Genomic DNA, 12,842 nt, shown 5'->3' with positions numbered 1-12,842 from the left:
TGGAGCTTCAGCCAGACCTTCTGCAAGGCTAATAACAGATTGGAACTTCAGTGGCTATTGAGAGATTTGAAAGTGGGAGATCCATATCCTAATTACAATTTATCTTAGATATCTTTAGCCTCCTAAGTGGTCATTCCTTGCTTACCTCTCTGTGGGACCTAATAGTCTTTGGCACACACATAAAAGACTATTTAGAACGTATTAAAAAGACCACAGTTTCTAATAACCTAAACTCAAAGATGGCATTAGGTAGCATCTGACAGCTCTGGTGGACATTTTCTAACCTTTCTGCAACCTACATATTCAATGTTACCACAGTCTTGTTTTAAAAGTGCTTGATTTATAGTTACTCCAAAAACATCAAACAATTACCACACTGTAGCATGAAATATGAGGTAACATGAGCATGAAAGCTGTGTTGCCAGGCAATTTGCACACAAGATTGCTTTGTGATAATTCATATAAAATTTTAACCCCTTTGAGGTGCAAGTTGTGGTTTTGGTGAGGAGAATCTCTCATGTTGCCTGTAGATAAAATATTCCTATTTGTTTTAGTGAGTGTTGTGTAAGAGTGTGATTTCCTGTGTGAGTTTGTGTGTGTAAAACTACAAAGGAGACCATTAGCAAATAAGAAATCTTTAAAGAGGGAAATCAGTGGGAGGTTAATAAAACATATAAAATTTACACCCACATTGTGTGTTTTTGAGCATACAAAGGGTACTGAAAGACCCCCAACTTGAGGACTCCCCCACGTTCTGACTCAGGAGAGGCGACACTGCAAATCACTCAGGAGAAACGGTCTTGCTGCAAACTGCAAGAGGACTTTTAATTTAAGAGCACTCTTGGGCCCAAGGTCATACACCACACAGGGGTAGAGGACCATGGTGCCCCAAGTAGCTGGGTAAGGAGGTATTTAAAGGAAGAAACCACAACTCAAGGAAGTGGGGAGGGCATTGTTAGAAAATACCAAAGATACCAGTTAAGAGTCACAAGGAAGTTCAAAGTCTCAAGAGTTACAAGGAATACCTGATAATTGTTCAGGTTATCTCTCAAGACAGTTTCTAAGAGCCCCTAACAGTAGCACATTCTTTGAATGAACAGTCTTTGAACCCAGGAAGAAGGTGGGTGGAGGAATGTTGCTATCTATCTGTTTTATGATTAGCATTGAGTCACAGAGGTCACATTCTCAAGCCTGGGCCTAAAGGCCTAGAAGTTTTTTTTTACGTTATACTTTTTCCGTACCTTATAAAGAGGATTTGAATATCATAGAGGTGATTGGCAGAGGGGTATGTATGTGTATGTGTGTGTATGTATGTTTGTGTGTGTGTAAGTGTGCCTGCATATATGAGATGAATATATCATATATATGATGAAGACATCAAAATTAAACACATTGTTTTTACGTTAGCTTAAATATATACTTAAGGAAGAAAAAGCTGGTTGCTATATGGAGCAGTTGAAGTGAAAGCATTAATGGTCCTTCACAGTAAGTCATTTTTGTCTTGAGAAGTAGTCCAGTCATGGAATCAGTTGGAAAAGTTATTTGGAAAAGTTATCATTTAGACAGGGTATAGAGAGCCATGCTGTAGAGTGCACCAAATATTAACATATGTAAGGTTGCAGTTGTGGAAAGACTGACAGTCCTTAATTTATCTGGATTTCATTCATTCACCGAAATATGATCTAAAAAAAAATGGTGTGCATTATGAGAAATTGAGAAGTAATGTTGATGACCATAAAATGTCACTAAAGACCTAAGCACAAAACTTTTTCTCCTTGTTTCTTTCTTGGAGGCTGGCCAAAAGCAAGCTGTGGCACAATTACAGGCTCCATCTTTTGTCACAAGAACAAAGTACCTGTTTTCCTGTAACTATCCATGCCTCTAAACCATTCCTTGTAAAGGGACAGGAGTACATAGGAACTTCAGTTTCTGCCTTCCAGGCTCAGGCCTGTTATACTGTGAAAGGCAACATTCCACCAGTTCTGAAATATTGAAAATGCAGTCGTTGAAATGAGAGCCTCTGTCAACGGGTTGGCACTTGATGACTGAAAGATTGAATCTACGGATTCTTAACAAAATCTAAAGGAAACCAAATCACAGTGAGAAAACATTTATCCAGTGCAAACACTAGGATTGTTTGCTGACTCCAGGTTGTTGACTTCAGCTTTGTGTACTGTGTGTGCAGATGTCTCTGTTTCCATTTGCTTGCCTCTGTACATGTTTTCATGCTTTCAAATTCAAGAGCTCTTGGGAATTTAGTGGGAAAATAAAAAGATGTGTGGAACTCTTTAAATTGGGATAAAAAATTGCCATTTAAAAATAGCCATTCTATTTAGACAATCTGATCACAAATGTGAGCACCCCTCTAACGCAGTTAAGCTGGAATCTATACCTAAAATGGATTTTGAATAGTCTGGTTTTCACAAAAGTGAGTATGAGATATTTCTTTTTCTTCTTCTTTTTTTAATTAGATATTTTCTTTATTTACATTTCAAATGTTTTCCTCTTTCCTGGTTTCCCCTCGGGAAACCCCCTATTGCCTCCCCAAACCCATGCTCACCAACCCACCCACTCCCCTTTCCTGGTCATGGCATTCCCCTGCACTAGGGCATAGAGCCTTCACAGGACTAAGGGCCTCTCCTCCATTGATGACCAACAAGGACATCCTCTGATACATATGCAGCTGGAGCCATAAGTCCCTCCATGTGTACTCTTTGGCCAGTGGTTTAGTCCTGGAAGCTTTCGGGATATTAGTTGGTTCATATTGTTGCTCTTCCTATGAGGCTGCAAACCTCTTCAAGTCCAAGGGTACTTTCTCTAGCTCATCCATTGGGAACCCTATGCTCAGTACAATGGTTGACTACAAGCATCTGTCTCTTTATTTGTCAGGCACTGGCGGAGCCTCTCCGAAGACAGCAATATCAGGCTCCTGTCAGCAAGCACTTGTTGGCATCCACAATAGTGGATAGTGACTGAATAGTGGTTTGATGACTGTATATAAGATGGATCCCAAGGTGTGGCAGTCTCTGGATTGCCTTTCCTTCAGTCTCTGCACTGACATTTCAGTTTGTAAAACTTGTTCAAATAAATTATAAACATAATTCTATTGATTTGCTTCCATGGCCTATTTGGGAGGGCTTGGCTTTTGCGATATAGCAAAAGAAATCCTAGTTCTTTGCATTTTATTAAAATAATAAGAATTTCTATGCTTGCTTTGAACTAACTGCCTCAGAGTCACCAGTGATAGCTGCATTAACAACAGTGGCAACTATTTTATGAAGCTACTGGTGACTTCTGCCAAAACGGGTTTAACTTCTTTATTCCTCCTGTAACAGGAAATTATTAAGAGCTCCTCAGACTTCAAGGCCAACCTCACCATTGCTGTCACTTACAAATGTCACTTAAAAATTTGCTTCTGTCTGTTCTCATCAGGTTTATCACATGAATTATGAATTTTAATGTTAGTGTTTTCTAACTGGAAGATAATTTGCCTGGCAGTAACATTTTCAGATTCCCTTTTTTTATGGTGTGCCCTTTTTACTTTATGTTTCTCTTTTATAAAAATAGATTCTTTCTCATACAATACATCCTGATTACAATGTGGTCTCCCTCTACTCCTCCAAGTTCATCCCACCTCCTCTTTTATCCGAATCTACTTTCCCTGTCTCTCCTTAGAAAATAAGAGGCTTCCATGTCCCCTACAACATTCTAGTGACAGAAGCTTGTATGTTTTGTACATGTCCAAGTGAAGAGCCTCTGTCACTGCTTTCTCTGTACCATCTTAAAACATCATTCCAGGAACAGTTAAACTGCCAAACTCCAGAATTATCAACTTTTTGAACATTTTATTGCATTCATGTTCTTTACATTTCTCTGTTGAGTTATATTTTATCACTACTTTTTTTTTCTTTTTTTTTTTTTTTTTTTTTTTTTTTTTGGCAGCGGTGTTTGGATTTACCCTAGATCTCTGGTTCCTAATTACCCAGTGTTTGGTGTAGTTTTCATGTCATGGAGTAGGCCTTAATTTCTAATCAGCTATTGGTTGATTACTCAGGCAGGCTTTGTGACACCATTGCACTGGCCTATATTTCAGGATGAACAGCATTGTAGATTAAAGGTTTTCTAAATCCAGGCTTGGTGGCACGTGCCTTTAATCCCAGCACTCAGGAGGCAGAGGCAGGCAGATTTCTGAGTTTGAAGCCAGCCTGGTCTACAAAGTGAGTCCCAGGACAGCCAGGGCTACACAGAGAAACCCTGTCTCAAAAAACAAACAAACAAAAACAAACCAAAAACAAACAAACAAAAAAGGTTTTCTGGATAGGTTGATAGAGTTTCTCAATTGGTAGACTGCAGAGTACTTTTATCGTATCTTATCAAAGATATTAGAACACAGGGAGGAAGATTCTTAGTAGGCACCAGCTCAGTCTCCCCATGTTCAATGAACTTTTGAAAATGTAGTCCATGTATTATTTGCCAAGTTCTTGCTTAGAATGCCTTCCTGCTACTTTCATTAGATAGAAGGAGTTTTCAATCTTGAAAAGTTAGCCATCACATCTTCAAATTACCTCAAATAAGCTATGCCAGTATAAAAATTCCAAAAAGAACAAAAAACTAAATATTAAAAAAAAAAACACCAAAATATTAAATTTTCTTGGTACCATTGAACTTTAATCTTCTGAACATAATCTCTCTTAAAACATGTTTTGACATATGATAATTTTAATTTTTTCATTAAGGTTTACAATCTGTTTATTAGTAGATATGATGTGTGGAAGTGAGTCAGCTCTTTTATTTTTAATCTAAAGTATATACATTGCTAACAGTGTTCAGTTTTTATCATAAATATGAATTTGTGGTAATTCTTCATTGACCATTAATACAAAGACTAGTCATGCCCCAATTCATGCTTGTAATTCTTTCTTTAAATATCAACAAAGCAGAGTTTATGAAGATTGACAGGTTGATTAGCCTTGACCTAAGAGCATCTCCACAGATTTTCAATTTAATGTAATGCAAATTCTCTTTCATAAAAGGGAATGTAATTGGCATTTCAAACGGCATTGTGGAAATAAATGTCCATATCTCCTGGAACTTCTATTCCATAGGCATAAAGATTTTGTGTAGATCATTATTCCTTTAATTATTTAAAGTTACTAAATCCTCATACACACGCAGGAGGTGCTAAATTCATGACAAACATTGGAGGACAGGTGGGAGTTGACACAAAGTAGTTTGAGAAAGATCATGACAGAGGAACAGAAGGATGAATAGAGAACAAATATGTAGAGATGGGGTTAAGGGTGAAGAGCCTGACATCAAATACAGTGTGCAGCATCAAGAGAAGTGAAGTGTCTGTTTCTAAGAAGTCTGCAATTCTATTAAGAGTTTAACATAATGACTTCAGACAATAAACCTTTTACTAGCAAAACTATTCCAAATTTCTTTTAGAATTTTCTCTTTTTGCAACTCTAAAGCATTTACTGAGATATAAGATTTAGTACATGTCCATTATCCTCACGGAACCATGGCTTCTCCAAAATATATCTATCAATTGTTATAGTAATAGAGGGGAAAAAAAAAAGCCAAGATTGAATATTTTTTCTGTACTTTAAAACTTGCCTCTTCCAGGACAGCCAGGACTACACAGAGAAACCCTGTCTTGAAAAACCAAAAAAAAAAAAAAAAAAAAAAAACTTGCCTCTTACTTATCAGTTTATTTGCAAATGAATCCTTTATAATGGTCTCTAAGTAACTTCAAATACTTGTGCTCTTTGTCTTTCACAGGTGAGAAGCCTCAAGTGCCTCCTACCATAGTAATTTCACTGGAGCCTTTGTTAGCCTTTCAAGCAAGAAAAAAGGATTTGAAGTGCTGTGATATTCATCACTTAGCATGAGTTTCATGTTTATAACACTGAAAGAAACATGCACAATTAACTTGAGGTTGTCTGAAAAAAATAAAGAAAGAAGAAAATTAAGAGGCCTTTGTTATAGCTCAGCAATTTGCCTAGCATGGGCTATTTTATTGATACTTTAAGCATTTAGTATGCATTCATTGAGTTCAAGGAATTTTACTTAAACTCATACACTCATATTTCTGTTCATTTGGAAATATTTCCCTACTTTTCTAAGTTAACAAGGAAATTGAGGCTTAAAGTGAAACATTACTTTCAAATAATGAGGAATCGGCTGTCAGTGGTACAGCACAATTTACAAACTGTGTGACTTGTAAACAACAGAAATTCAACTCCACATTGGGCAGCTGAAGAGTCAGGAAAAGTTCACTGAACTGTTAATGTCCCCTCAGGTTTACCTACATCGTGCATAAATGGCTGTCATCTAGCTGAGTGTTCAAATGAAAAAATAAATGACCTTTATGAAAGAATTCTAGTTCCATTCAGAATATCAAGCATCATATGTTGACCTATCTCTCCAAGCCTCATCTTTTACTCTGGTTAACTTGAGGGTTAAGATTCCAACATGTATTAGACACATTCAGGATCCACATAGCAAGACAGTGGTGTACATATGACTCAAATATCATTGCTTTGGTTAGTTATTATCAGAAATGTATAAGAATTTGTGTCACAAAATGACAACACTTAAGCATCACCCTTGTATTTGTGTCTTGGTGCAATCACTATAAAATATGAGAAATTATATTAAGTACACAATTATACTTGTCAGGAAAATTTGAAAGTTAGTTGAGATTTGAATTGTCTCACTAAATAACTCTGTGCATTTACTGAGCAGTTAGTTTATAGGTAGGTTTTGTTGGTAGCTTAAAATAAATATGATTTGAATAGTCCACTGGATTTATGTATCAGTCAAATCACAGACACACTCGAAGTTATTGCTCATCAATAATTAACATTTGCCAAATTCATATGCAATGCAATCTATATGCAAGGACTAATTTGGAAAACTATGTATATAGAGAAAATTCAATTTTTTATTGACATAACAATATCCTTGAAATTTTTTTATAAATTTTGAACAAAATTTAATTTTTCCTGTTTAATTACCAAGGCTTCTTTCCTATATTTGCATTTAGGAAATATATTTAGTTAATCAGATTGTTAGGTGATAACTTTCAGTGATCATTTTGTCTTTTTATGTGCTCCAAAATTTTGATTAAATAACATCAGCCAAGAGTTTGGAGGCTGATTAAATAGGACATAAGATCCTGTAGAATCCAAAGACAGTACTTTGCTTTATAAACATGTTTACTCCTCTACATCCCATTTGTTTATAATCAAATCTAGAGAAGCTATTTAGGCTTCTTACCATTACACACACACACACACACACACACACACACACACACATAAACATATATCGCAGGGTTTCTATTTCTGGAAGTCAAGATGCAGCAATGTATCATCCACACTATCGAAACCCAGGTGTTAGAATATCCAAACCCCGCGCTGTGGCCAAGATCCAGTACCTATATTATGTAACACTTGTTGGTGCTTAACTGCCCTTTGGAGATAGAGGCCAACAGTGCCAGTGTTAAAACGTTCTGTAACTCATTTCTAATCCAGAGATTACACATTTAATTTTGGAATTTACATCTTAACCCTCACTTGAAAGGAAAAGATTCAAAGACAATAGAGTTAGGAAATGTTTCCTTGCCAAAGGTTTATGTTCCAAGGAAGTCATTTACAGCGAAGAGGGACATTGGTAAGCTGTGTATATTGAGAAAATCAATCATTTATTGAACAAATGATATCCTTCTTTTTTTTTCTGAATTTCAAACAAAAACTTAATACTTCTTTCAGTCCAGTTACCAAGGCTGTTAACCTGTAACACACTGCATTTATACTGCAAACTCGTCAGGATTATCAATATTTCAGTATTTAAAAAAGAAGACTACCATTAGTCAGAAAACCTCTTGAAACTGAGCTTCTACATATAAAACTATATTTAATTTAGCATGTAATCAAACTAAATCCTAAGATAATTGCATAAAAATACATACTTTTTAGAAAATTTAAAGCATGCAGGTTTTAGCTACTACCTCATCAGTCAAATTTCACTCCATGGCTGGAGTCACAGTACTCCTCCACTCTTCTATGCTCTTCTACTATTCTGTGATTCTCCATTCTCACTTTCTGCTCATTTTTAAGCCATGTAAACCTGTGTACCCAATGTTGCGCACCCTCTCCAGTACATATGAATTGCCTCTATTCCAATATCACTATTGCAAAGCCCTGGGATAGGTATTTTTGTTTCCTCTTTTGTCAGAAGGAGTTAAGCAACATAAAAGAAATAAGTATATGTTCCTTTATTTAAAAATATTCACAGAAGATGTAATTGTTAAAGAGAGTGTTGGGAATCCCTGAATCACCCCCCCACCCCCTGTTGAAAAGAATTCAGGAAGACACAAAGACAGAAAATAAAATTAAATCAAAAGATACATGCAGGTAGAAGCAACGCTTCTAGATAAGATCCTGATGTTCATGGGACTTGGAGCTCCATTTCTCTTCTACCCTGCTTACTCTGGCCTAGATCACCCTTTCTCTATTCTTATTCCCACATTTAAAATTGGCTTCCCCTGTGTTTGCTTGGATACATTTTAAAATGCTTTGCTATTTTAAATTTGAGGTTTCATATTTCTTTTAGAGATCACTGAATGTCTTGTGTTTGACCTAATGATTCCATGTGGGTTAGGAAATTTTATCATTCCAAAGTTTACAAATTCTATTATTTTTAAAGTGAAGATTCAGTAGAGCTGAGGGTTACTACAAAAACAATGTCATTTAAGTATAAAATCCAAAAACATTGTGATTTGGATTTGTGGTTTTCAGTGAGGCAATTCATTTGAGATGTTAATATAATGTAAAATTAAATGATTTCTCCCCCTCTCCCTCTCCCCCTCTCCCCCACCCCTTCCCCCCCCCCCTCCCCCCCCCCTCTCACAGGCAACTGACTGGACAGAAGGGTGACTTTGCTTAATTATAGCAGGTCCTGGTACTTAAAAGAAGATAATTATTCTCATAAAGGCAAGACCCTCAAAAATCAGACCTAGCATCATCCCTTTGATTTAGAAGCCCTGAATCATTTGTTTGGAACCCATATCCTTCTGCTAGCTCATGAAACAAAATCTAATTAAGATAGGGGTTTTTAATTTTTTTAATGATTTATTAATTTACTTTACAATCTGATGACAGCTTTACCCTTCTCTGCTTTTCCCAGTCCTCCTATTTCCTCTCCCCTCCATCTTTCTCTGCTTTCTGGAGGGAAAGCATTCCATGGGTATTAACCCACCTTGGCATATCAAGTTAGCATAACACTAGACACATCTTCTCCTAGCAAAAGGACCCAAGGGCAGGCAGGCAACAGAGTCAGACAGGCCATACTCTAGTTGTCAGGGTAACACATGAAGACCATACTGCATATATGTTATGAATGTGTAAGGGGACCTAGATCCATCCCATGCACATTATCTGGTGAGTGGTTCAGTATGTGTGGGCCCCTATATGTCCAGGTTAGTTAATTCTGTATGTTCTCTTGTGGTGTCCTTCAATCCTCCAATCCTACTTCCCCTCTGGCTCCTTCAATCCTTCTTCTCTCCCTTATACTAGATTCCCTGAGTTCCACCTAATATTGGCTGTGGGGCTCTGCATGTGAGTCTGTAGGTCGTTCCATCAGCTGCTGAATGATACCTCTCAGAGAATAGTTATGCTAGATCCCTATCTGCAAGTATAAGAGACTGTCATTATCAGGGTCAGGTTGGCTCCCTTTCATGGGTGTCAATTTGGGACAGTCATTGGTTGGCCATTCTATCAATTTCTGCCCCATCTTTCCCCATAAACATCCATGATAACTTGTGGGTTGAAGGTTTTGTGAGTGGATTGCTCTCCTTATCCCTCCATTGGAAGTCTTGCCTCATTACGGGGGAGTGAGGGCATTTCAAGTTCCATATCTTCCATTGCTAGGAGTTTTAGTTTGGTTCACACTCATATGTTCCCAGGAGATTCCCTTGTATTAGGTTTCCTTGTTACCCAACCAGTACCCTTCTTCCATCCACCCTTATCTCCTTGTTACTTAGTTTTTTGGGTCTGTGGATTGTACAAGTTTATCTTGTACTTTATGCCTAATATCCACTTATACATAAGTACATACCATTTGTGTCTTTCTGAAACTGGGTTACCTCACTCAGGATTATATTTTCTATTTCCATTCACTTGCCTGAAAATTTCATGATGTCCATACTTTTAATAGCTGAATACTAATAAATTGTGTAAATGTATCAAATTTTACTCATCTGTTCTTCATTTGAGGACTATCTAGGTTGTTTCCAAATTCTGGCCATTACCAACAAAGCTGCTATGAACATAGTTGATCAACTGTCCTCGTGGTACGGTGGAGCATCTTCTTGGTATATGCCCAAAATATTGAGGTAGAACTATTCCAACTTTTCTGAGGAACTGCCAAAATGATTTCCAAAGTGGTTATATAAGGTTACACTCCCACCCACAATGGAGAAATATCTCTCTTGCTCCACATCCTCATCAGCATGAGCTGTCACTTGAGTTTTTTCTCTTAGTTATTTTCCTGGGTGTAAGATGGGATATCATTTTCATTTGCATTTTCCTGATTACTAAGGATATTGAACATGTCATTATGTGCTTCTCTACCATTAGAGATTCCTTTGACAATAATTTTTTTATTAAGCTTTGTATACTATGTTTAATTGGGTTATTTAGTTTGTTAGTGTCTAGTTTCTTTGTTCATTTATATATTTTGTATATCAGTTCTCTGTCTGATGGAGGGGTGATGGACTGTTCCCATTCTGTAGGCTGACATTTTGTCCTATTGATGTCCTATCCTTTGCCTTACAGATATTTTTCAGTTACATGCAGCCCTATTTAGTAATTGTTGAATTTAGTGCCTGAGGTATTGGTGTTCTGTTCCAGATATTGTCTTTTGTGCCTGTATTAAAGGGTAGTCCCCACTTTCTCTTCCATAAAATATAGTGTATAAATTTTACATTGATGTCTTTGGTACTCTTGGACTTGACTTTTGTGCAGGGTGAGAAATATGGTTCTGATTATAAAAGTAGGTAGACCAGTACCATTGGTTGAAGATGCTTTTGTTTCCATTGTATGGTTTTGGCTTCTTTGTCAAAAATCAAGTGTCCATAGATGTGTGGGTTTATTTCTGGGTTGTAAATTCTATTCTACTGACCAATTGTTATTATGCCAATGCCATGTTTTTATTACCATTGCTCTATAGTACAGCTTGAAATCAGGAATGGTGTTATTTCCAGAAGATCTTTTATTGCAAAAAATTTTAAAGATATCCTCTTGTGTTGTTTGTTTTTCCATACGAAGTTGAATACTATTCTTTCAAGCTATGTAAAGCATTGTATTGAAACTTTGAGAGAGACTTTGTTGAATCTATGTATTTCTTCTTAAGATGGTCATTTTTAATGTTATTCCTACTGATCCATGAGCATAGGAGATTTTTTCATTTTCTGAAATTTTCTGAAATTTCATTCTTCAAAGACTTGAAGTTTGTTTGTTTGTTTGTTTCATGCAGGTCATGTATTAAGTTGTTCCAAGTTGTTTTGTATTTTTTGTAGCTACTATGAAGGGATTGTTCCCAATATTCTTTAACAGACAGTTTATCCTTTATATAAAGGTGGGTTACTCATTTTTTGAGTTAATTTCATATCTAGTAATTTTTCTGAAGGTGTTTACAACCACTAGGAGTATTCAAAAATTTAGTCACTTTTGTATATTAACATATAATTTGAAAATGGCAATATTTTAACTTATTCTTGTCCAATTTGTCTAATTTTCACTTGCCTTTAGTGGACTTATTGCTCTAGCTAAAACTTCAAGTACTATATTGAGTAGATACAGAGCAAGAGGGCTACCTTCTCTTTTTTGATTAATAACAAATAAATACGTTGTCACCTTTTCTATTGGATATTTTCTTTATTTACATTTCAAATGCTATCCAGAAAGTTCCCTATAGCCTCCCCCCGCCCTGCTCCCTACTCACCCACTCCCACTTCTTGGCCCTGGTGTTCCCATGTACTGGGGCATATAAAGTTTGGAAGACCAAATGACCTCTCTTCCCAATGATGGATGACTAGGCCATCTTCTACTACATATGCAGCTAGAGACATGAGCTCTGGGGATACTGGTTAGTTCATATTGTTGTTCCACCTATCGAGTTGCAGACTCCTTCAGGTCCTTGGGTACTTTCTCTAGCTCCTCCATTGGGGGCCCTGTGTTCCATTCAATAAATGACCATGAGCATCCACTTCTATATTTGCCAGGCACTGGCATAGCCTCACACAAGTCAGCTATATCAGGGTCCTTTCAGCGAAATCTTGCTGGCATATGCAATAGTGTCTGGGTTTGGTGGCTGATTATGAGATGGATCCCCAGGTGGGGTACTCTCTGGATGGTCCATACTTTTGTCTTAGCTCCAAATTTTGTCTCTGTAACTCCGTCCATAAATGAATTTATGAAATTCTTGGACAAATGGATGTATCTGGAGGATATCATCCTGAGTGAGGTAGCCCAATCACAAAAGAAGTCACTTGATATGCTGTCACTGATGAGTGGACATTAGCCCAGAGACTTAGAATACCCAAGATACAATTTGCAAAACACAAGAAAATCAAGAAGATGAAGACCAACGTGTGGATACTTCATTCCTCCTTAGAATAAGGAACAAAATACCTATGGAAGGAGTTATTGTCACCTTTGAAGAACACCGAGGGACCTATGTAATATACAAACTCTCAATGTCATTTCAATACCAGCCCTCCCACACTGGGTGGCTATATGGTTCTTTTTGCTGGTGTTATTTCTTCTATAATG

The sequence above is a fragment of the Mus caroli genome, chromosome 3 (assembly GCF_900094665.2).
Source record: "Mus caroli chromosome 3, CAROLI_EIJ_v1.1, whole genome shotgun sequence".
Lineage (NCBI taxonomy): Eukaryota > Metazoa > Chordata > Mammalia > Rodentia > Muridae > Mus > Mus caroli.
The sequence above is the reverse complement of the archived record's forward strand: the minus strand, read 5'-3'. Positions refer to the sequence as shown.